General features: G+C 39.2%; 1 pseudogene; it reads left to right on the forward strand.

Moving 5' to 3' along the window:
* Positions 1-6,550: 6,550 nt before the first annotated feature.
* On the forward strand, positions 6,551-7,185 carry LOC138143904 (large ribosomal subunit protein uL22-like; annotated as a pseudogene).
* The last annotated feature ends 15,941 nt before the right edge of the window (positions 7,186-23,126 follow it).

Raw genomic sequence — 23,126 nt, forward strand, 5'->3', positions numbered from 1 at the left:
AATGGGATAGTAGAGAAGTTTTGACAGGGGTGAAGGCAACATTGAGAGGAGATAGCACTATCCATACAGGACAGGCTTGTCAGTAACTAGAATGCTTGCTGTGAATATAGTGGATTCGCCATCACTGGAGATCATCAAAGAATTTCTGGATGATCAATTGTCAGAGATTATGAAAAGGGGATTTGGAGACTTGTGCAGGGTAAATTAGGTCTGTGAGGTTCCTTCCAACTTTGCGATTCTCTGAGCTTGGGAAATATCACAAGGGAAAACAAGAGGGCACTGAACATGTATGTGTGTATGCACATGTGCATACATGTATGTAGGCATGTGTATACATAGCAGAGAGAATGAGAAAGTGCCCAAAATGAGTGATGCCAAAGACTTACCCTGCTTCTTGGGGGTGTTTCCCAGTAGTCCTGTACATAATTGTACCTAAGGTATTTCTGAGTAGTGGCAGTGCTTAGAAAGGGTTAAATCTCCTAGGTCAAATGGGCTCCAAAGATGAGGCTGTTGTCAATTAAAGCACTCCCAAGAGGAAATGTGCCAAACCAGTCAGAAGTCTGTCTCTAATAGAACCACACCTAACCTTATCCTCTCTCCTCCATACCACTTCTGCCAACACTCCCCAATCTGAGCTAAGCCAGCTTCCAACCTTCTCCCTTCTAAAGCCCATTTGGATTCCTGAGGTCACTTATAACCCAGCCTAAACCATGGCATTCACAACAGTACCACTCCTCACTTTCTCCTGCCCCATATGTCCAATCAGTTGCTAAAGCTTATTTATCCTTCCACATCTCTCACATCTGTCCTCTTCTCTCTACTCACACAGCCAGAATCCTAGTTTAAGCTCTATTTACTTCTCACCTGGACAACTGCAATATCTCTCTAATTTATTTTCCTGTCTTAAGCTTCCCCTCATTCAAAATCCATCCTCCACACAACTGTCAGATTGATTTTCCTAAAGTATGCTTGACCATGTCACTCATCTGCTTAATAAACTCTAGTGGCTCCCTACTGATGCTACGATCAAATGTTATTCCATTTTAATTTTTTTAAATTGCTACTTAGTGAACGTTTTATGATATACATAATTATTAGTATGGAAATACATGTATATAATTTAAAAGTAAACATACACTGGGGTGGTATGCTCAATTTTTTTGTACCAATACAGCTGCACAATCAAAAAAAGGTTGGCTACCACTATTCTAGATCAATCAAACATTCAATCAACAAGTATTTATTTAGCACTTAATTAATGGCCAGAGTAAGACAGTGGTTCAAGTCTTGCCCCTAAAACATACTGGCTGTGTGACCCTGTACAAATCACTTGACCTTTCAAAGTTCTGGGCACCTCATCAAGACTAAGTTGCAGAGAAGGTGCCAACTTGTATCAGTAGAAGGAATTTTCTCGCCTAGGAGTTCCTGATATCAATGAAATCAGTTAGTTTAGATTTAGTCTCTACTATCACCAATTAATTAATTAGTTCTATAAGATCAGATCATCATGCCCACTGTAAACTTTTCTCTAAGCATGTCATTCCACTGTAAATCTTCCAGAGTGAATAAAAAGTAGAAAAAGGAGTCTAAGGCTTGCTTAAGCTGTATTTGCTATATTTTTTTGCAATACCAACTCATTACCACTGACTTTGTAGCTGGCTGTCAGAGATCAACTTTTATGATAAAAGATACTAGTCAGATAAGAGCTACTGACTAGGAAAATTATTTTTGTGAGGTCAGAGACGGGACCCAACAAAATGAAAGAGTTTGGAATTCTCCTCAAAAAATTTACAAGTGGTTAGTTTTTGCTTCTCTCAGAACAGGAATCCCCAAGTTTATCCTTGCTTTCACAAATGTCTTTTTTCTACATTTGTAGACTGAGTCACACACAGTGCTGGGAGGGGCCAGCAGGAAAGATGACCATTTGGAGTACAGATAAAAGCTAGTTGGCCAACTTGTCAGTTCACAAAAACCTGAGGGCTGGATCTGTCCCCACAGAAAAAATCAAGTGATCAGTTTCTAAGGATATACTAACTTATTAACATTTGTCATTTCCTATTATTTATAACTCTTTACTATATCAAGGAAACAATTTTTTCATCAATATGCATACTGTCTCAACAGTGCAGATTGCAACCTGTCTGCAGCTCATCTGGTACCATTCTTGTCCACGAATTCTCATAAATATTCCATAAAAGCACTGCCAAATGTACTGCAAGCACTAGTTTGTGTATTTTAACATTCTGTGGGTACTAGTACAGCATTAAGGCTGCTGACCTAACATCTCTCACTCAGAGGCTAGAATAATCCATAATTTGTAGTACTTCACCAGGAGGATGTTGGCATTATAAAGATAGTGCCAAGGGGCATAAATTGATGTGTAATTTCTTAAAGTCTTAGTAATACCTTTAACAACTGAGGAAGAAAACAGGGATAAGTCTATGTACTAAAGATATTCACCACTGTCATGGAAGCTGGATTCCAACAGGCAGTGAGATGCTCCAGCAGATCCTCTTTTGGGGAGAATACCAGAAGGCTCTTGAATGAGACACATGACCAGTATAAGTGAAGTGGCTTCACAATCCACACAGGAAAAACCAAAAAGCCTACAGTCCAAACTGGAGGGACAGGCATTGGTACATACATCTTAGACAGATACTATAGACAGAGGAAGTGGGGCTCAAAAGGGAATATGAGGAAGAGACTAAGCTGAACTGAATCTGAAGAATAACCCCCCCTGTAGTTCTGCATTTAAAAATATTAATATCATGTTTGTTTAAAATAATTCATTTCCCAATCATTCTCTCCCCCTTTCTCTCCCTTCCTTAGATAATTTTTCTTTTTAACACAGAATTATAAAAATAGGGAAAAAGCCACTTCGACAAAACTAAGCAACACATCAAAGTCTCCAATCCCTGCAAAGAAAGTAAAAGAGACCAAACTTGATCGTTCTGTTTCATTTTTATTCTTGTTCTGTACACTCAGGATGGCACTCTCATTGCGGATATGGTTTTACTGGTTCTGTCTAACACTCTGCCTCTGTTCATGCAAGTCTTCATAGTCATCATTTCTTAATGCACAATAATATTCCATTACACTAAAAATGATAATAATAAATGAAACTTTCATTAATATCTAAATAAAAGGGCTAAACATTATCTGTACCAGAGAAACATTAGAGGCTTTTCCAGTAAGATTAGGGATAAAGTTCAGGTGGTCACTTGTTCATTGTTACCACCATTATATACAGCATATTACTAGGAATACTTGTGTAATAGTCTGCCCATTTGAAACTTAGCAAAACAAATGGTCTGAAGGAGCAAAAGACAGAAATTAAGATGTCTATGAGGCATACACTGTAAAACATGGCCATCATGTTAACTTGCACTACCTGACTACACTTATCTCTTACTGGGAGTGGGAGGGGAGATGACTTAGTGAGCAACAATATAGAGATTTTCTAAAAAAGAAAAATTAGACTGCCTACCCTCATCCCTCCCCTTCCTCTCTGTCCTTTTATTCCCCTCTGGCTGACCTCTATTCCCAGTCTCTCTCATCCCCCCTTAACTAGAGTCAAGAGATTTGTGAGACACTGAACAGATAAGAGATGAAACATTTGGGCCAGGCAGGAAGGGGTAGAGGTTTTCAGTGCTAATGAACTTCCGTTTTATGTAACTGAAATTGTATATTGTATATTGTCTTTCATTACCCACTTCACGATCCTTACCTTGTCAAACAGGGCCAGGGTAGGTCCAGGGAGGCAAGAAGCCTTAGACTTTACCTTCCCCAAACCCTCAAAATATACATCTTTTCAAAGAACTGAAAGGACTTCGTGGATGGATTCTCCCACTCCCACTGATACTCCCAGTAAGTATGAAAGGAACCATTTCATTCCTGCTGGGCTAAGAAAGAGACTCTGACCTCACAGAGTCTGCCTGTGACCTCTGCGGGGAATGTTTTTGTGTTGTCACTGTATTCTAGGATATAAGTCCAAATCAAAGCTCTTGCTTCTTTTTTCCCCACTGATAGGGGAGACATCAAGGAGCTGAGAGAGGGAGAACATCTCAGGTCCAGGTGAAAGCAGGAAAGAGAACCTCAACAAAAGTCCCTCATTTTTCCAGCTATGGCATAGAGAGAGAAATGTCCCTGAAAGGAAGCAGATAGGAGTCTTAAGTCCATTACTGGTTAGTAGGGCTTCAGTCTTCCTCATCAGGCAGTCCAGGAAGAAAGACTTGGGTATTCAAGCACTTAAAGATCCAAAAAGAAGAAAAGGACTGAGAGCTTGAGGGCAAGATAATTGGTACCTGTCAAAGTCAAGGCCAAAACCAAGACTTGGAACCAGCAGTGAAGGTGGTGTGAAAAACTGATATCCGGGGCTCATGAATGAACCGTGGCACCTAAATGGACACTTAAGAATCTACAATTTTAAAGACTTGAAGATTCTCTAGTAGGGGATAGAGGGATTGAGTTTCACAAGCTGCCCCTACTTCCCTGATCATGTGCCCCTATGCATCCATATATTTAGGCCTCATCCTTACTCTCAGCCTGGCACCCATGACAGCTGCCAAGATATGCTATCATTGCAATGTGCAAGTGGCACGTCACTGTGTGGGTATCCCTATGACTTGTAGGGAAGAAGAAGATTGCTATGTTGGGCATGGCACAGCTCACGGTTTACCAGGAATTATAATAAAGGGTTGTATGCACAGTATCTACTGTGGCTGGCCACAGTCTATTACCCACCTGGATGTAACCTATAATCTGACTATCTACTGCTGTCCAGGGGACCTATGTAATGTCATCCAACCCCACCGGGCCACAGAGCCGCCAGATGCTACCACTGTTTTTACTGTGGCTGCTAGACTTATACTGGCACTTCTTCTCTGCTGGTTGCTGTGAACTGAAAGAAGGAAATGGATCCCTTCCATTCCCCATCCCATATTCCCTGCCCCATCCTCATGTGGACTGGATTAAAGTCAGCACAGGCTGAATCTGTGTTTTCTTCCATGGTGTACAGTGAAGGACAAGGAAGGAGGCCAGGGAGGGAAGGAGGCTCAAACTTAGAGCAGTCACAAATGACTATCTCTGAAGTCACAAGACTTGGCTCAATTTTTCCATCTCAATTTTTCCTTTCTAGAAGCTAGGAGCCCCCACAAACCTGGGTCAGTTGGTGAGAAAGAAGTGGCTAAAAGTAGAAGAAAACCAAGGCTTCATTGACAATTACTAAGCTGGTAACAGGAAGACAAGAAGGTGGCAATGGTTCAGGGTGACATGGGGAGCTCGTGGGCAAAGGTGGTAGCCATCTCACAAAGGTTGAATAGTATACTAGAGTCAGTAAAGATAACTTTAACAAGTACCTAGAGCTGGAATTGGGGTGAGAGTAAACAGAGAGTCTAAGTACCTGGGCCCTGGAGAAGGGTGGAGATCTAGGGAGTTTTTGGGGATGGGACAAACTTTGTAAAAAGGTAAAGGAATACTCTATAGAGCTCAACTCAAAACAATATCAGATTAGCATAATATATCGTACACCAGAATCATGAAAAGCTCATGAAAATCATGAAAAAAATGACCTTCTACTCTATACCTACAGACTACCTAAACTGACCATCACCCATGGGTATCATCCCTACACATATTTTCATATTCTTGTTATTCTAATACCAGTTGTTGTTTCACATGAAACAAAGCTTTTCAAAGTAGGTGGGGGGAGACAGAAAATGAATTTGATTCTTGGACACCTGGCTACCTAAGGGGGCTGGGTCCTGGACACAGGCAGCTTTAAACAGTCAAAAGTAAGGAATGCTGGGATTTCCCCACCTTGTTAGCATCCTGAATTGTTCACCTAACCATCTCCTTGGTAGAAAGGATCCCCATCACCTGGGGCGGGGCTCTCAAGTACAGGTGGCCCAAGAAATATATTTTTTTATGTCTAGTTCTCAAGCCAGTCCATTCTTAGGGCCAACTAGGGTGATGGGAATGGATGAGGATTCTTTGCAGAAAGCTAGCTAACAGAGCTATAAGAAAGTGGCAAAGGACATCCACAAAACATAGTGAATTTCACCAAAGTGGAAATTTACAAGTAAAAGTCAGATACCACTTTTGGATATAGGGAATAATTGTTTAGGTATGGGGCAGACCAGAAGGCTTTTGATGTCCTGACTACAGGGTAGTGGATAGCAATGGTGATTCTGAAAGGTTTCATAGAGAGGATACCAACAGAAATGAACCTTGAAAGGACTTCCAGAATCTTCTTGATCCATGGAGATGAGAAGAAGGATATATCAGATATAGCAAATATCACAAGCAAAAATAAGGGGAAGAAATATACGCTTGGGGATGTCTAGTCATCAAGATTAATTGGGTTGGGGCGGCCAGGTAGCACAGCAAGTAAGAGCACCGGCTCCAGTGTTGAGAAAACCTGGAGATCGAATCCCGGGCTTAGACACTTAGCACCCACCCAGAAACACCTGGCCATGTAACCTTGAGCAAGTTACTTAACCCCGATTGCTTAAAATTATTAAAAAAAAAAAAGATTAATTGGGTTGCTCTTCCTTTGAGCCGTCGTAGGTAATCATTCAAAATGGTGAGGTACTCTCTTGATCCAGAGAACCCCACAAAATCATGCAATTCAAGGGGTTCAAATCTCTGGGTCCACTTCAAGAACACCCATGAAACAGCCCAAGCTATCAAGGGCATGCATATCCGAAAAGCTACTAAGTATTTGAAAGATGTCACATTGAAGAAACAGTGTGTTCCTTTCCGTCGATATAATGGTGGAGTTGGCAGGTGTGCCCAGGCTAAGCAATGGGGTTGGACACAGGGTTGGTGGCCCAAAAAGAGTGCTGAATTCTTGCTGCAGATGCTTAAAAATGCAGAGAGTAATGCAGAACTAAAGGGTTTGGATGTGGATTCTCTTGTCATTGAGCATATCCAGTTAACAAGGCTCCCAAAATGCGACAGCATACTTACAGAGCTCATGGTCGAATTAACCCATACGTGAGTTCTCCCTGCCATACTGAGATGATACTTACTGAAAAGGAACAAACTGTTCCTAAACCACAAGAGGAGGTTGCTCAAAAGAAAAAGATATCCCAGAAGAAACTGAAGAAACAAAAGCTTATGGCACACGAGTTAACATGACATTAGAGTGCAAATAAAAGTGAAATGAAACCAAAAAAAAAAAAAGATTAATTGTGTTATCACAATTAGGGAGACTGGGTTGTGTGGTTATAGAATGGACTGGGTTAGAAAAATGGGGAGAGAAAATCAGGCAAGTGAGATTCTTTGTGACAAAGCACTACAGATATGGTGGAACTGATGGCTTTTCTTGTGTGTCTGGATGACCATGAGTTCTGTGTACCTGGAAAAAAAAAAAACTTATTATAGATCATGCTGTTTCTAGTTTCACAATTTAGCTATGATGGCATTATCCAAAGCCTATGACATTTGCCATGATAAACTATGCAAGTGAAAAGCATGGTTGTGTTCCTAGAGGCAATGATTCGGGTCTGAGGAACCACAGTAGGGAGCCACGTGTAAAAAGATGTGCACTGGCTAAGAAAGGTCCACTTTGAAGCCTACTTCAGTCTTAATAGTGCAGTTCAGCAGTCATTCACGATGCCTGTCTATTCAATCTGAACTTGCAACTATCATTTCTTGTTGGTGATTTATTTTACTGTGATGATTATTGGCTCTCTGGGTACTACAAGGTATGTGAAGTGGATGCTTGGGAGGTTTTCAAACTTGATTAGGAAATATCCTATACCTTTCCTGTGGGCCATCTGTTGATACTAGATAGCATCTATGCTTTTAGAAATGTTAATTAGTATTAATAACGAATTTCACTGAATTCTCTTGATCCTTAAATTTCCAATAAGAAGAACACTCTTATGCGGCCTCTGGGAGAACATTTGTCTTTCCCAGTAAGTGATTTTAAAATCTTACAGTTTTCTGAATGTAAATGTAATCACTACTGATATTAAGTGCCTAGCACACAGCAAATTAGCAATAAATTATTGCTGACTGGTTAAAACATGTTTGCACTTCCAAAAGGATACCCAAAAGATATTTCATGTATCAAAACCATAACTGTGTCAAGGAAGCAATTTGATGGGACTCCTTTTTTAACCTGTTTTTTCAAATAATTTATATAGTATTGGAAATTAATTATTCTTTAAATGTTTGGTAGAATTTGGCTATAAATCCATCTAGTACTAGGGATTTTTTCTTAGGGAGAACATTTATTTCTTCTTCAATTCTTTTTATAAGATAGGGTTATTTAAGTATTCTAATTCTAAGATAATTCTATTAGGGGCAGCTAAGTGGTACAGTGAATAAAGCACCCGCCCTGAAGTCAGGCGGACCTAAGTTCAAATCTGGGCTCAGGCACTTAACACTTACTAGCCGTGTGACTTTTGGCAAGTCAGTTAACCCCAAGTGCCCTGCCTTCTCCCACCAAAAAGAAAATAAAGTTTAAGATAATTCTATTATCTAAGTATTCTATTTTCTCTTCTGTTAAACTGGGCAATTTATATTTTTGTAAATATCCATCCATTACTTTTAGACTGTCAGTTTTACTGGCATATAATTGGGAGAATTAGCTCCTAATAATTGCCTTAATTTCATCTTCACTGACCGTATATTTTGCCCTCTGAATTTTGGATATAGATAATATGGTTTTCTTCTTTCTTTTTTACATCCAATGAATTAATGGTTTTTCTATTTTATTGTTTTATTTTCACATAACAAGCTCCTAGCTTTATTTTAGTTCAGTGGTTTTTTATTTCAATTTTATTAAGTTCTTCTTTGATTTTTAGGATGTGTATTTTGGTATTTAATTAGGAATTTTTAATTTGTTATTTTTCTAGTTTTTTAGCTGTATACCCAATTCATTGATATGTTCTTTGTCTTATTTACTAATGTAATCTTTTAGAGAGAAAAATTGCCTCTAAATATTGCTGTGGCTACATCCCAGAAATTCCAATATGTTATCTAGTTGTTGTCATTATCTTTAATGAAATTATTGATTATTCTTATGATGTGCTCACACATTCTTTACAATCAGATTATTTTGGCTGCCAATTAATTCTGACCAACCACCAGCCAGAGGGACTCCAGATCACCAGCAACTATGGCGATTCAGAATTAAAAACACATAGATGCTAAGGACAAAATGAGAGGTCAGTGCAGTGTGAACTTTGGGACTCAGTAGTTGGGAGTGCATCAGCTTTTGCCCCCAGGGCAAAAAGCAGCTGAGGGCTGCAGTGCAGCTTCTGCCATGTGGCAGCTTCAGCTCCTGGCCTGCCGAGTGTATGGCGTTCAAGCAACCAGTCTGAGGGGTAATCGCTCTTGCTTTAACCTGCTTGGATCTGGATTGCTGTCTAGGGTGGAGGTCCTGGGGTGTGTGATCAGCTTGCCAGAGCATGTGGAGGCTTCAGAGAGGACACCCAACTAATACTTCCAGCATGTGAGAAAAACCCAGCATTTGGAACGAAGCTCCCCTGTCTGGTGGCAGAGTCCTACTTTGGCAAAAAGCCCAAGGGTCGGGGCGGCCAGGTAGCACAGAGAGTAAGAGCACCGGCTCCAGTGTTGAGAACACCTGGAGATCGAATCCCGGGCTCAGACACTTAGCACCCACCCAGAAACACCTGGCCGTGTAACCTTGAGCAAGTTACTTAACCCCAATTGCTTAGGGGCAGCCAGGTGGCTTGGTGAGTAAGAGCACTGGCTCCAGTGTTGGGATGACCTGGATCAAATCCAGGCTCAGATACTCAGCACCACACCCAGAAATAATAACTGGCCGTGTAACCTTGAGCAAGTTACTTAACCTCAATTGCTTTAAAAAAAAAAAAAAAAGCCCAAGGGTCAAGTGAATGAGGGGCAACATGACCAGGCAAAAGAAGTAAAGCAAACAAAGGAATCCAATATTAGACTCCTATTTTGGGGACAAAAAGGATCAAAGCAGGGAACAGGAGGAAGACAATGAAGTCAGAATTCCTGCACCGAAAGCTTCCAAGAAAAGTATGAGCTGGTTAAAGGTCATAGAAGACCTTAAGAAGCAGATAAGAGAAGTGGAGGAAAAATTGGGTAGAGAAATGAGAATGATGAAAGAAAATTATGAAATGAGAGTCAACAGCCTGACTGAGGAAAATAATAACTTAGAAAATAGACTAACTCAAATGGCAAAAGGGGCCCAAAAAGACAATGAGGAGAAGAATGCCTTAAAAAGCTGAATTTGCCTGATGGAAAAAGAATCTCAAAAGCTCAATGAGGAGAATCATTGCTTCAGAATTAGATTGGAGCAAATGGAAGCTAATGACTTTATGAGAAATCAAGATGTTGTTAAACAGATCCAAACAAATGAAAGAACAAAAGGCAATGTGAAATATCTCATGGGAAAAACCACTGACCTGGAAAATACATCCAGGAGAGATAATTTAAAAATTATTGGACTACCTGAAAGCCATGATCAAAATTAAAAAAAAAAAAAAACGTCTGTGGGTCAAACAAGAAACTATAGAAATAAGCAGTAACTTCATTCAAGAGAACGACAATAATGAGATAGCATATCAAAACGTGTGGGATGTAGCAAAAGAAGTTTTTAAGGGAAATTTTCTATCCCTGAATGCATACATGAATAAAATAGAGAAAATGTGGGTCAATAAATTGGGCATGCAACTGAAAAAGCTACAAAAGAATAAATTGAAAATCCCCAATTAAATACTAAATTAGAAATAATGAAAACCAAAAGAGAGGCTAATAAAAACGAAATTAAGGAAACTATTGAATTAAAAAACAAAACTAAGGCCTGGTTTTGTGAAAAAAAAAAACAATAATATGATAGAGTTTTAGTCAATATGATTTAACAAAAAAGAAAGAAAACCAAATTATGAGTATCAAAAATGAAAAGGGTGAACCTACCTCCAATGAAGAGGAAATTAAAATGATAATTAGGAATTATTTTACCCAATTATATGCACAGAAATTTGACAATCTTTAGTGAAATGGATGAATATTTACAAAAATATAAATTACACAGATTAACCGAAGAGGAAGTAAATTATTTAACCCCATCTCAGAAAAAGAAATTAAACAAGCCATTAATGAACTGCCTAGGAAAAAATCTCCAGGGCCAGCTGGATTTACTAGTGAATTCTATCAAACATTTAAAGAACAATTGATTCCAATACTTTACAAACTGTTTGGGAATATCAGTGAAGAAGGAGTCCTACCAAATTCTTTTTATGACACAAATATGGTACTGATTCCTAAATCGGGAAGAGATAAAACAGGAAAAGAAAATTATAGACCAATTTCCCTCATGAATATAGATGCAAAAATTTTAAGTAACATATTAGCAAAAAGACTACAGCAACTTATCACAAGAATAATGCACTTTGATCAGGTAGGATTTATTCCAGGAATGTAACGATGATTCAATATTAGGAAAACTCTCAGTAAAATTGATCACATCAAAAACAAAACTAGCAGAAACCATGTGATTGTCTCAATAGATGCAGAAAAGGCTTTCGACAAAATACAACTTCCATTACTATTAAAACACTAGAAGTATAGGAATAAATTGAACCTTCCTTAAAATAATAGGTAGTGCCTATTTAAAGCCATCAGCAAGTACCATCTGTAATGGGGATAAGCTAGAAGCATTTCCAATATGATCAGGGGTGAAACAAGGGTGTCCACTATCACCCATCTTATTCAATCTGGTACTAGAAATGTTAGCAATAGCAATTAGAGAAGAAAAAGGAATCAAATTAGGCAAAGAGGAGACCAAGCTATCACTCTTCGCAGATGGTATGATGGTATACTTAGAGAATCCAGTAAAAAACTACTTGAGACAATAAATAAATTTGGCAAAGTTGCAGGATATAAAATAAACCCACATAAATCCTCGGCATTCTTGCATATTTCAAATGAAGTTCAACAGCAGGAGATAGAAAGAGAAACCCCATTTAAAGTTACTGTAGACATTATAAAGTATTTGGGAATTTACCTGCCCAAACAAACCCAGGACCTCTATGATCACAACTACAAAAGACTTTTCACACAAATAAAGTCAGATCTAAGTAACTAGAAAAACATCAATTGCTTGTGGCTGGGACGAGCTAATATAATAAAAAGGGCAATTTTACCTAAATTAAATTATATACTTAGTGCCATACCAATCAATTTACCAAAAAACTAATTTATAGAGCTAGAAATAATAGTAACAAAATTCATTTGTAAGAACAAATGGTCCAGAATATCAAGGAAATTAATGAAAAGAAATGCTAGGGAAGGTAGACTAGCTATACCAGATTTTAATCTGTATTATAAAGCAGCAGTCCTCAAAACTACTTGGTACTGGCTGAGGAAAAGAGTAGTGGATCAATGGAACAGATTGGGTACACGAGAATCAGTAGTCAATGACTATAATAATCTACTGTTTAATAAACCCAAAGACCCCAGTTTTTGCCATAAGAACTCACTATTTCACAAAAACTGCTGGGAAAACTGGAATATACTATGGCAGAAACTAGGCATAGACCATTATCTAACACCAAATTCCAAAATCAAGTCTAAATGGGTGCATGATCTAGGTATAAAGGCTGATACTGTAAGCAACCTGGGAAAGCAAGAAATAGTTTACCTTTCAGATTTGTGGAGAGGGGAAGAATTTATGACCAAACAAGAATTAGAGAGCATTAAGAAATGCAAAATGGATAACTTTGATTACATGAAATTGAAAAGCTTCTTTATAAACAAAGCCAGTGTAACCAAGATTAAGAAAGAAGTGGGAAACTGGGAAAGAATTTTTACAAACTATGTCTCTGATAAAGGCCACATTTCTAAAATATACAGAGAATTGAGCCAAATCTCTAAGAACACAAGTCATTCCCCAATTGATAAATGGGGAAAATGTTCATATCAAAGGATATGAACAGGCAGTTTTCAGAGGAAGAAATTAGAGATATCTATAAGCACATGAAATAAATGGTCTAAATCACTATTGATTAGAGAAATGCAAATGAAAACAACTCTGAGGCACCACATCCCACCAGTCAGATTGGCTAAGATGACAAAACAGGAAAATGACAAATGCTGGCGAGGATGTGGACAAATTGGAACACTAATGCATTGCTGGTGTAGTTGTGAACTGATTCAACCATTCTGGAGAGCAATCTGGGTTTATGCCCAAAGGGCTATAAAAAATTTCATATCCTTTGCCCCAGCAATACCACGTCTAGGGTTGTATCCCAAAGAAATCATAGAAGTGGGAGGAAGACCCATATGTACAAAAATATTTATAGCAGCTTTTTTTTGTGGTGGCAAAGAATTGGAAATTAATGGTATGCCCATCAACTGGGGAATGTATGAACGAGTTGTGGTATATGAATGTAATGGATTACTATTGTGCTATAAGAAACGAGGAGCAGACGGTCTTCATATTTACCTGGAGAGGCTTATATGAACTGATGCTGAGTGAGAAGAGCAGATCGAGGAGAAATTTGTACACAATTACAGACACAACATACAGTATGTTTGACAACAAACTTTGATAGACTGGACTCTTCTCAGCAATGCAAGGTTATAAGTCAACTCCAAAACACTCATGATGGAAGGAGATTCAGAGAAAGAACTAGATTTTTCCTCTCATCATTTTAGCCTTTTGAGATCTCTCTGAAAGTTAATTCTGTAAATTGATGAACTCATTACTTCTACCTTTGTGTCATCTGCAAGTGTGATATATATTCCTTTCACGAGTTCATCCAAATCACTGAAAAAAATGTTGATGATCACAAGGAGGCAATATGTCCAAACTGACTCACTTCAATGAATAAGTGATGTCAGTGATATAAGCATTCCTTCCAATGTATTCACTCATGAATTCTCACCCAATTGTCCATGTGCCCCATAAATGCCGCAATAACTTCCTGGTCCTTCTAAACAAGGAGGCTCCAGGGAAGGTGAAATCTCTGGTGGCACATAATCAACATATCACCTACAGCAGTGGTTAGAGCCCCTTTCCCACACAGTTCCCCAGGTGTTTTCCCCAGCATTAAGCAGCACTAATTCCCAAACATTGATCTGTACCTCAGCACTAGGCTTTATATTCTCTCCCCCCAATATCTGGTCCTGCTTGACTGTAATGTAATGCCAAGGAAAGGCAACTTCCCAAGGTTCAGAATACCAGCATAGGTGCTCTCCATTTTATTCAGTGACAAACCAAGAACAGAGAAGATCAAAACATGACATCATTCAAAATACAGCATTTACTAAACAAGATTAAATAATCTCCAAGTACAACCCCACCCCAGGACCTTCCAATCATTCAATCAATTACAAAGTCCCAGTTCTAAATACTACTCCACCCCTAGGCTATACCTTAATTAAGTCCACCACAAAGCCCCTCTTCTCAAATGGAGATTAGTTTCCAAACATAGGTAAAGTACCTTCATTTGTCAATCACAGAGCACAATAAGGTCAAAAGTTCCCCACCCCTGGATCACAATTGAATCTACCCCAGAGTTACATCAAGTTTAAACACAGCACTTAATACCCAAATGGAGGTCTTTTCTTCATCTAGACACAGGCAAGTTCTCAGCAATCTTAGTTCCTGGGGAGACAAGGCTTAGCAAGGCCATAAGATACATTGCCAGTCCCTTCATGAATTTATCCTCTGTCTGTAGAACAGTCCTAGACCCCCTGAACACATTAGCAAAGCCCTCTCCCAGGATTTCTGTAAACATACAACCAGAAAATCCTTCTTCAGGGCTTCTGAACCAACAGAAAGGCTCCCAGACCCCTGCAACAATAGTACTGTCCCTCACCAGTGGACAGTATTCATTCTGTCTGCAGGACAGTCTCCAGACCCCTGCAACAACAGCACTGTCCTTCACCAGTGGACAGTATTCACTCTCTGTCTGCAGGACAGTCTCAGGGCTTCTTAGCGAACAGCCAGGTTCCAGGACTTCTTCAACAAAAGGACTGTCTTTCACCAGTGGACAAATCTGGCAAAACAACATCAAAACAGACAGACAAAGTACCAGCAAAACAGCCATGTCTCCTCAGTCCTTGGCAGCTCAGGGGGCAGGTCTCGAAAGTCCAGGGCAATTCAAAGCGGCCACCAGCAATTCTCTTAGTCTCTCTCTCTCCACGAGGTGCTGCTTCCAAAAAGATCTTCCGCCTCTCTCTAGTGTCTCTCCAAATCTACATCACCAGCTCCTCCCAGTTCAGAACTTTCTTTTCACATCAACAAGCCCATCCCACAGGTGGGATTAACAAACTCTGGGTTTTAACACAATCAATTTGAAAACCAAGCCAATACAGGGGAATCTTTAATTGCCATTACTATCACATTGACCCAGTTAAAACCCACTGGCTTTAAGCAGTTTGGGCACTTCCTTCCACTGAGACCCCAGCAGACTTGACCTGTTCTTCCTTGGCCTGTTCCCTCCTATTATGTTTATCTTTCAATAAAACTTGTTTGCTTTACTTTCTCTCTGCTTGCTCATCTCTCTCTCTAGAAACAAATGAAAAACCCCAAGAGAAAGTGTTTCTGGATAATTAATCAGGTTACTAATTAAGCTAGCTAGTAATCAATAAATTGGTGGTCAGTGATTTCTCTTCATAACCAGATGCCCCACAGAGAACCTGAAAGTTTTAAATCCTTTAAAGGGAATTTCCTTGACAATTATAAATCAACCCTAATTGTTTGACATTTAATGAGATGGACTAAAAATGTTTCGCTCCTACTGCTGAGAATATGGCCTCCAGCAATCTGGACAGGAGAATGCATCTCCATCCAGGCCACTCTGCTTGGTTTTTTCCTTCATGAGCTGGGTCACCCTAAACTTTAATGGAGAGGTACAAGGACAGGGGTTCCTTTCCCCACACTGTATTCTATTTATACTCTAAACAGAAGGAAGGACTCCTAGTAGGGTGGAGTCCTGCCCAAAGTTGAAGGGCATGTTCTTTGAGAGCTAGGGGTAATCTGTACTAGTCATGTCCTTCAGAGGCTGACTTAACAAGTGCTTGGCCTAGATAAAGAAACTGAGAAGCAAAGCCTGGATCCCAATGTAGTCATTGGTTTTTAACATAATAGTAAGATATTTTCTCACTTTGGTGCTCTTTACAAGCAGCCCAATTATTTCTAAGAGAATTCAATTATATTCTAAGAGAATATTGGAACGTCTCAGATCAAATATACTTCTGCATAGATATGTCGATTCTTGAGAGCTCGGGGAGCTGTATGTGTTGTACAGCCAAACTCAGTCTTTGACCTTTACTTAGCCTGCAGGTTGTGACAAAAGAAAAAATAATCACTCGTGTTATTTTTCTAGGATGATATTTTGATGTTTGTTAAGAAAAAAAGATGACAACTTTAAACGAATACCTACTGATAGCATTTACAAAAGACTTTAAGGTTTCTAAAGCACTTTATGTGAGATACTCATTTGATTCTCACAACAGCTTGTCAGGAAAGTGCTATTACAAATGAGAAAAATGAGGCTCGGATAGGTTCAATATCTTGGCTAGTCACACAGCCAGTAAGCATCTGGGGCAGGATTCAAACTCATGTCTTCCTGACAAGTCCACAACTCTCTGCTCTGTGTCAACTTGCTACTTTCATATATGTATATGAGAGGCATATATGAAGAAATCCACCTCAAATAGCCCACTGAACTTACTGTACTTCTAGGAAGAACCATCCTGGTAAGAGACTTTCCTGCTATGAAAAATGGCTATTTTAGAAACAACTTCTCACAGGACAAATGACACCCAACTCACAGAATCCTGACCTCATGAGGTAGCCACTAAGGCCAGGAATAGAAGACCATACTTAATGCCTATGTTCAAGATAAGAAATGCTACATTGCCTACCTAAGACCAATGATTGCTGCTGCTCTCTGGCCCCCTGTATGCCACACCTCTATACAGCCTGCATGAGGGCCCTCAATTTCTAACTGATAACGAGTTCTACATAACTAGTCCTATCCAGGTTGATCACGCTGCTACTTTGTTGAGCCCCATCCTTGCTTTCCACCCTCCACCTCTGGGAATGATAATCAAATCAACACCACCATAGCTGGCATGGAAGGCCAATCTATTTCCTTGGGGTTCCATTCACCATCTCTATGATTTGACAGTAAAAATTATCCTTTCCTGGCCACTATTTCCCTATATTGTATCTTCCTCTACTAGTGGGTAAGCCCCTCAAGGACAGGGACTATCTTTCTTTTGGTACATGTAGCCCCAGTGACTCACACAAAGTAATATATACCTTTATTCATTCATTCATGTATGCCTGCAAGCATGCGTACTTTGTTCTATTCATAATGACTTGAAAGGAGCTAGCAATCAGAGCTAGCATTTATATAGCTATTCATATAGGTTTGCAAAGTACTTTACAAATATTATCTTATTTTATCCTCAGAACAGTCGTGGGAAGTAGATGATATTATTGTCCCCATTTTACAGATGAGGACACTGAGGCAGACAGAGGTTACCTGACTTGCTCAGGTTTAATTAGTCAGTCAGTCAGTTCAATGCCTAGTAGCTAGTTAAATGCCTGACTTGGGTCATCCTGACTCCAGGCCCAATGCTCTAAGCATTGTGCTGTATCGGTACATTTTTTATATATGACATCCTAGGTATTTCATTTATACACCAATCCATCTCTTGCCTCCAAACATTTGCAGTTCTTCCATGTCTGAAATGCACTTCCTCGTCATCTCTACTCTGTGGAATCTCTACTTTCCCTCAAACCACTACTTAGATGCCATTTGCCACATGAGGCATTTTTCAGTTCCCCAGTTGGCTAGGGCTCCTTAACTTTTAAAATTACTTTGTATGGATGCAACTGTGTATATGTTTTGCCTCCAAGTTGCTTTTGTATTTGTATCCCTAAGACCTAGCACAGTGTCTGCTGAATTCAAATAAGAAACATAACTTGTATAGGAGACATGTATAAATAACATATATCACAACAGATGTATTATTTCTTCAACTATAACACTGTTGTCATTATTAAAGTTCGAATTCATCCAAAAGGATTACTGAATTTATACAAACCTTTCAGTCACTGTATATTTTTTTCAATCAATAGATAATATTGTGTGTGGAACCATGAAATGGTCTGATGTTAAAATGGTGATTCTCCCATGTGAAAATGTTAGGCATCATTGATCTAGGTTTTTTTCTCTCAGCTTACAGATAAGGAAATTGCAGCACAGGAGATGAAATGCCTAGCTCAGGGTCACGCAGAGCCATGATTCAAACCTGACTTCCCAAGTCCAGGGTTCTTCCTGTCACACTCCTATGGGGAGTACATAGGGATTGTCACAAGCTCAAGTCTTGGAAACCACATGGGAGTTTCCAGAGCAGGAGGTCTACTTCCAGAGACTCCAAAAACCCAGAGCTACATCTAGGTCAAGACTGCTGAAAGTCTAAAGACACAGTCAACTGGAAATTGTGTTGAGGCAAGCTGGTTTTACCACTAAGAAACAAACTCATATTCAACTTCATTCATACCTACCAAAATCAGGATTTACACATTTATAGGTCTACTGTGAAGTAAGAGTAAGAAAGGACAGAAACAAACAAAGTTCTGCTCCAGTGAGATATTGGAAGAAGAAGCTTTTTAGATCAATTTTCCTAGATGTAGACAACCTTTGTGATGAAATGGTTAGTGAATTAAATAGAACTACGTAGTACCTGAAGACAGCCATTGTCCCATTCCTTACTTGTGTAAGGACTCCTATGCTCTTAGCATAATTGCTTCTCTTTATTCATGTTGCTAAATTCTCTAATTTTGTTCTTGTGGTCTTCCCCCTTACCCTCATTAGCTCCCTTTGGTGAAAGCCCTAAGCATGGAAAAAGGAATAAAATCACAGGTAGCTGGAAATAACTATCTTCTAACTTCTGAAGACATCCAAAATGAAGCTACCAGTAACTCAGAAATATCCCACGTCTGACACTTAATGGTTGTGTGACCACAGGCAAATCACTCAAATTCTAGGACTTCAGACTCCTCATCTGTAAAATGCTATATACAACTCATCATCATCAACATCAGCATTGTTCTATGTTTGTATTCACTGGCACCATCCTAACCTTAAACCAGATGTTAAAGAGCAAAGGATTACCCCAGGATCTTTCTAAGTAACTACTTATATTCATAAGAAGCAGCTAGAATATTAGGAATAATGAAGATTTGAGTTCAAATCCTGCTTCAGACACTTACTTGTTGTGTGATCCTTAACCCCTGTCTACCTCAGTCTTACCACCTGCAAAGTTAAATGCATAACCCTTTCCTTGTCTTTTTTTTTACTTTTTTTCTCCTATTCTTCCTCATTTGCAAACCATAAAATGGCCCAGATTCTCTGTGTAAGGACCCAGATATTTAATGTCCTCGGTCAGTATTTCTCCATTTGGTGGGAAGTACTACAAAGGAAATAAAAGTCACAGCCTCTGACCTTGAATAGTAGTCAAAATTGTCTATGTGATAATTGTCTATGTGAATCTGACTGAAAGACAAATGTTATGGCCCATATGTAGAAATAAACCTACCTGCTGATAGATACTCCCGTGAACGGTCATAGGCTAATGGATCCTGGTTAATTGTACTGACCTTTTAGCACTACTGAGAATACTTGTTAGCACTGACTTCAAAATAACAGGACCACACAAAGTCTCTGCTCAAACAGAAATTGACTCAAAAATAAGATCTATTTACAAGTGGATTGTTTTCTACGTGTGGGCCATAATGCATTTGTCACACCTATTCATATAAATGCATCTCCAAGTGTGACCCCACCCACAAGAGGCAAAGACTTATGACAGGTGAAGGGCTTGGGTTCCTATTCTAGACAGGATGGGCAATAAACATTCCAAGTACCAAAGTCTGCCCTTTACCTTGAATTTGGGGTTGAAGAGGTTTGAAAGGGACAAGCAAGAAACATCTAGATACGCAGCACAAGCAAGAGAAGCAGATCATCCCAAGCAAAAGACAAGAGTGCAGCATTATGGAAGGTGGATGGCAAAATCTAGCCAACTGAGGGATAATGAAGAGTTCTGAGACAGGGAAACAAGAATAATCTAAGGTAACAGGGAAATCAGGGTGAAACCTGTACTTTTGATCAAATGAAGTCTGGAAGGAGAGATGGCAACATACTCATCACATCCCTTTGCCTCTTTCTAAGGGAAAGCAAAATGTCCCAGTAGGTTATTTAATTACTTTCATTTCCTGAAACCTCCCTCTGAAGTAAAGCTACTTAAAAAGGCAACTGGGGGTACAGAAGTATTCCTCCTTTCCCTTTAAATGTTCCCTTTTGGTTCTTTTTGATTTTTTTTTGGAAGGCAATTAGGGCTAAGTGACTTGCCCACAGTCACATGGCTAGTAAGTGTGTCAACTGTATGAGGCTGGATTTGAACTCAGGTCCTCCTGACTCCAGGGCTGGTGCTCTATTCACTGTGCCACCTAGCCACCCCTCCCTTTTGTTTTTAAGCTTTTAAAATGTGATTAAAATATTGACTACCAAGTTCAACATGTTTGTTGAATTTTTCTTTACAGAGAAGATAACAGGACAGAAGGTGGATGACCCTTTCAGAAATTTTGTGCCTAAGCTAGTGTAGGAGGCTGGAAGCGACACAAAGAAAGAATCTGATCCATTGTTCTGAAATAAGGGACTATTTGATCCACAAATGGTTGTCAGTCTATGTATGCCTGACAAAAAAATCCAAGATCAACATTATTTTAAAAATCAAGAACTTATATATTCTCAGAAGCAAGCAAACAATGGACAGCTATTTTTCTTTCTTTTGAAGCAATGCATGCAAAATATAAAAGAAAAGCCAAGCTCCCAAAGAGGAGTAAATAGTTAAGGAAAGTTAAGAAAAGAGAAGGGAGAGGGGTGTGAGATTCCTAGAATGCTCAACCAAGGCCCCATCCAAGTTCATAAATGAATGACAGATCTCTAGCCAGCAACAATAGCACTATCAATAGGGCCATATAAAAATATGACAACTCTAAGCAGTAGCATATATGCAAAGCAATTAACAAGTTCATGCAATAGCATGAACATAACACAAAACATAGTGAAATGAATATGACAGCAAAAAAGAAACAAGCATGCTCAAACATGTGATCATTCACATGTAGAGCATTAAACATACAATTACATACATGGCATATTTGACATAGGCAATCTCTAGTATCATCTCCAAGAGGCAGCTAAATGGTTCAGTGGATAGAGCACTGGCTCTGGAGTCAGGAAGGCCCGAGTTCAAATTTGGCCTCAGAAACTCACTAATTGTATGACCCTGGGCAAGTCACTTATGTACTAGCGCTCTGTTTGCTTTAATCTACCTGGGAAGGAAATTGCAAGCCATTTCAGCATCTTTGCCAAGAAAATCCCACACAGTGTCACAGTCAGACATGACTGAATGACTGAACAAGAACAAGTATCATTTCCTAGAGACATATATAACTAGAGATCTTCAGACTTACTGGTAATATCCTAACTGAGCCTACTAACTAGCCTCACAGGCCTAGTTCTCCTATCACTGACTGATCTCTCAACACCTACCAACCCCAAGTTAGTAGTTGGTATGGGTAACAGTGAAGGTGATGGCGAATTTTGTTTTGTTTGAATTGTGCTGTTTCTCTGTTAAACAAGAAGCAAGGGAAAAAAGCAGAACTCCCAAATCTTTGAGCACTCCAGCAGTAGTACTCCAGTCATACCCACTCATTTTGGTCCACACATGAAATATCATCTAAATTAGTCATGTGCATTTTTCTAAATGCTTTATTAACTTCTGATTTACATCATTTCGTTTCCGCCAGATTTTGAGTTACAATTTTTTCCCCATTTTTCTCCTACCCACTGCCCCAAAATAGCAGTCCCACAGGATATCCCCTCCTCCAATCTGCTCTCTCCCATATTTTCTCCCATACCTCTTTCGACTTTCCCAGTGGATCTCTATGCCTCAGTGCCTGTATATCTTATTTCCCAATTACATGTAAGATGGCACTAATAATAGTATATATGTATACACACATATACATATATATTTGAATATTTGATTTTAAAACTTTCAATTCCAGATTCATTCCCTTCCTCCCTTGTCACCCACCCTTACTGGGAAGATAAGCAGTTCAGTATAGGATGTACATGTGTGGCTAATGCAAAACAATAACATAGTAGATATATTGTAAAAGACTGACTATATTTGCCTCCCTCCTATCCCACCTCCCACTTGTTCTATTCTCTACTTTGATCCCGTCCCTTTTCAAAAGAGGGTGCTTCCACCTTCCCTCCCCCCTAGCCTGCCCTCCCTTCCATCATCCCCCCTCTCATCCCCTTCCCCTCCTACTCTCCTATAGGGTGAGATACCCTATTTAGTGTGTATTTCATTCCCTCCTCAAGCCAAATTCAATGGGAATAAGGTTGACCCATTCCCTTTTGCCTTCCTGTTCTTCCCTTCCTTTATAACCATGTCCCCTTGACTCTTCTGTATGAGATAGTTTACCCCATTCTGTCTCTCCCCATCTCCTCTCATAATATTCCTCTCACCTCTTAATTCACCTTTTAAGTAGCATCCCTTCCTGTTAAATTGGTCCTGTGCCCTCTATCTATGTATACCTGTAAACATATATACACACATTCACATATGTATTCATATGCCCATATACCCTCATATATATATATATATATATATATATATATATATATATATATATATAATTTCTAATCCTTTCAACAACTGAGAAAAGTTTCATCAGCTACAATTATTGTTTTTCCATGTAGGAATGTTAATAGTTCAACTTTGATAAGTTCCTTATGATTTCTTTTCCCTGTTTACCTTCTCATGCTTCTCTTGCTTCTTGTATCTGAATGTCAAATTTTCTATTCAACTCTGGTTTTTTCAACAAGAATGCTTGAAAGTCCTCTATTCCACAGAATGACCATATTTTCCCCTGAAACATGATACTCAGTTTTGCTGGGCAGGTGACTCTTGGTTTTAATCCCAGCTCCTTTGACCTGTAGAATATCATATTCCAAGCCCTTCGATCCTTCAATGTACAAGCTGCCAGATCCTGGGTTATCCTGATTGTGTTTCCACAA

Source organism: Petaurus breviceps, unplaced genomic scaffold (assembly GCF_028583685.1).
Source record: "Petaurus breviceps papuanus isolate PSGF00001 unplaced genomic scaffold, PetGlider_PUasm1.0 90681, whole genome shotgun sequence".
Taxonomy (NCBI): Eukaryota; Metazoa; Chordata; class Mammalia; order Diprotodontia; family Petauridae; genus Petaurus; species Petaurus breviceps.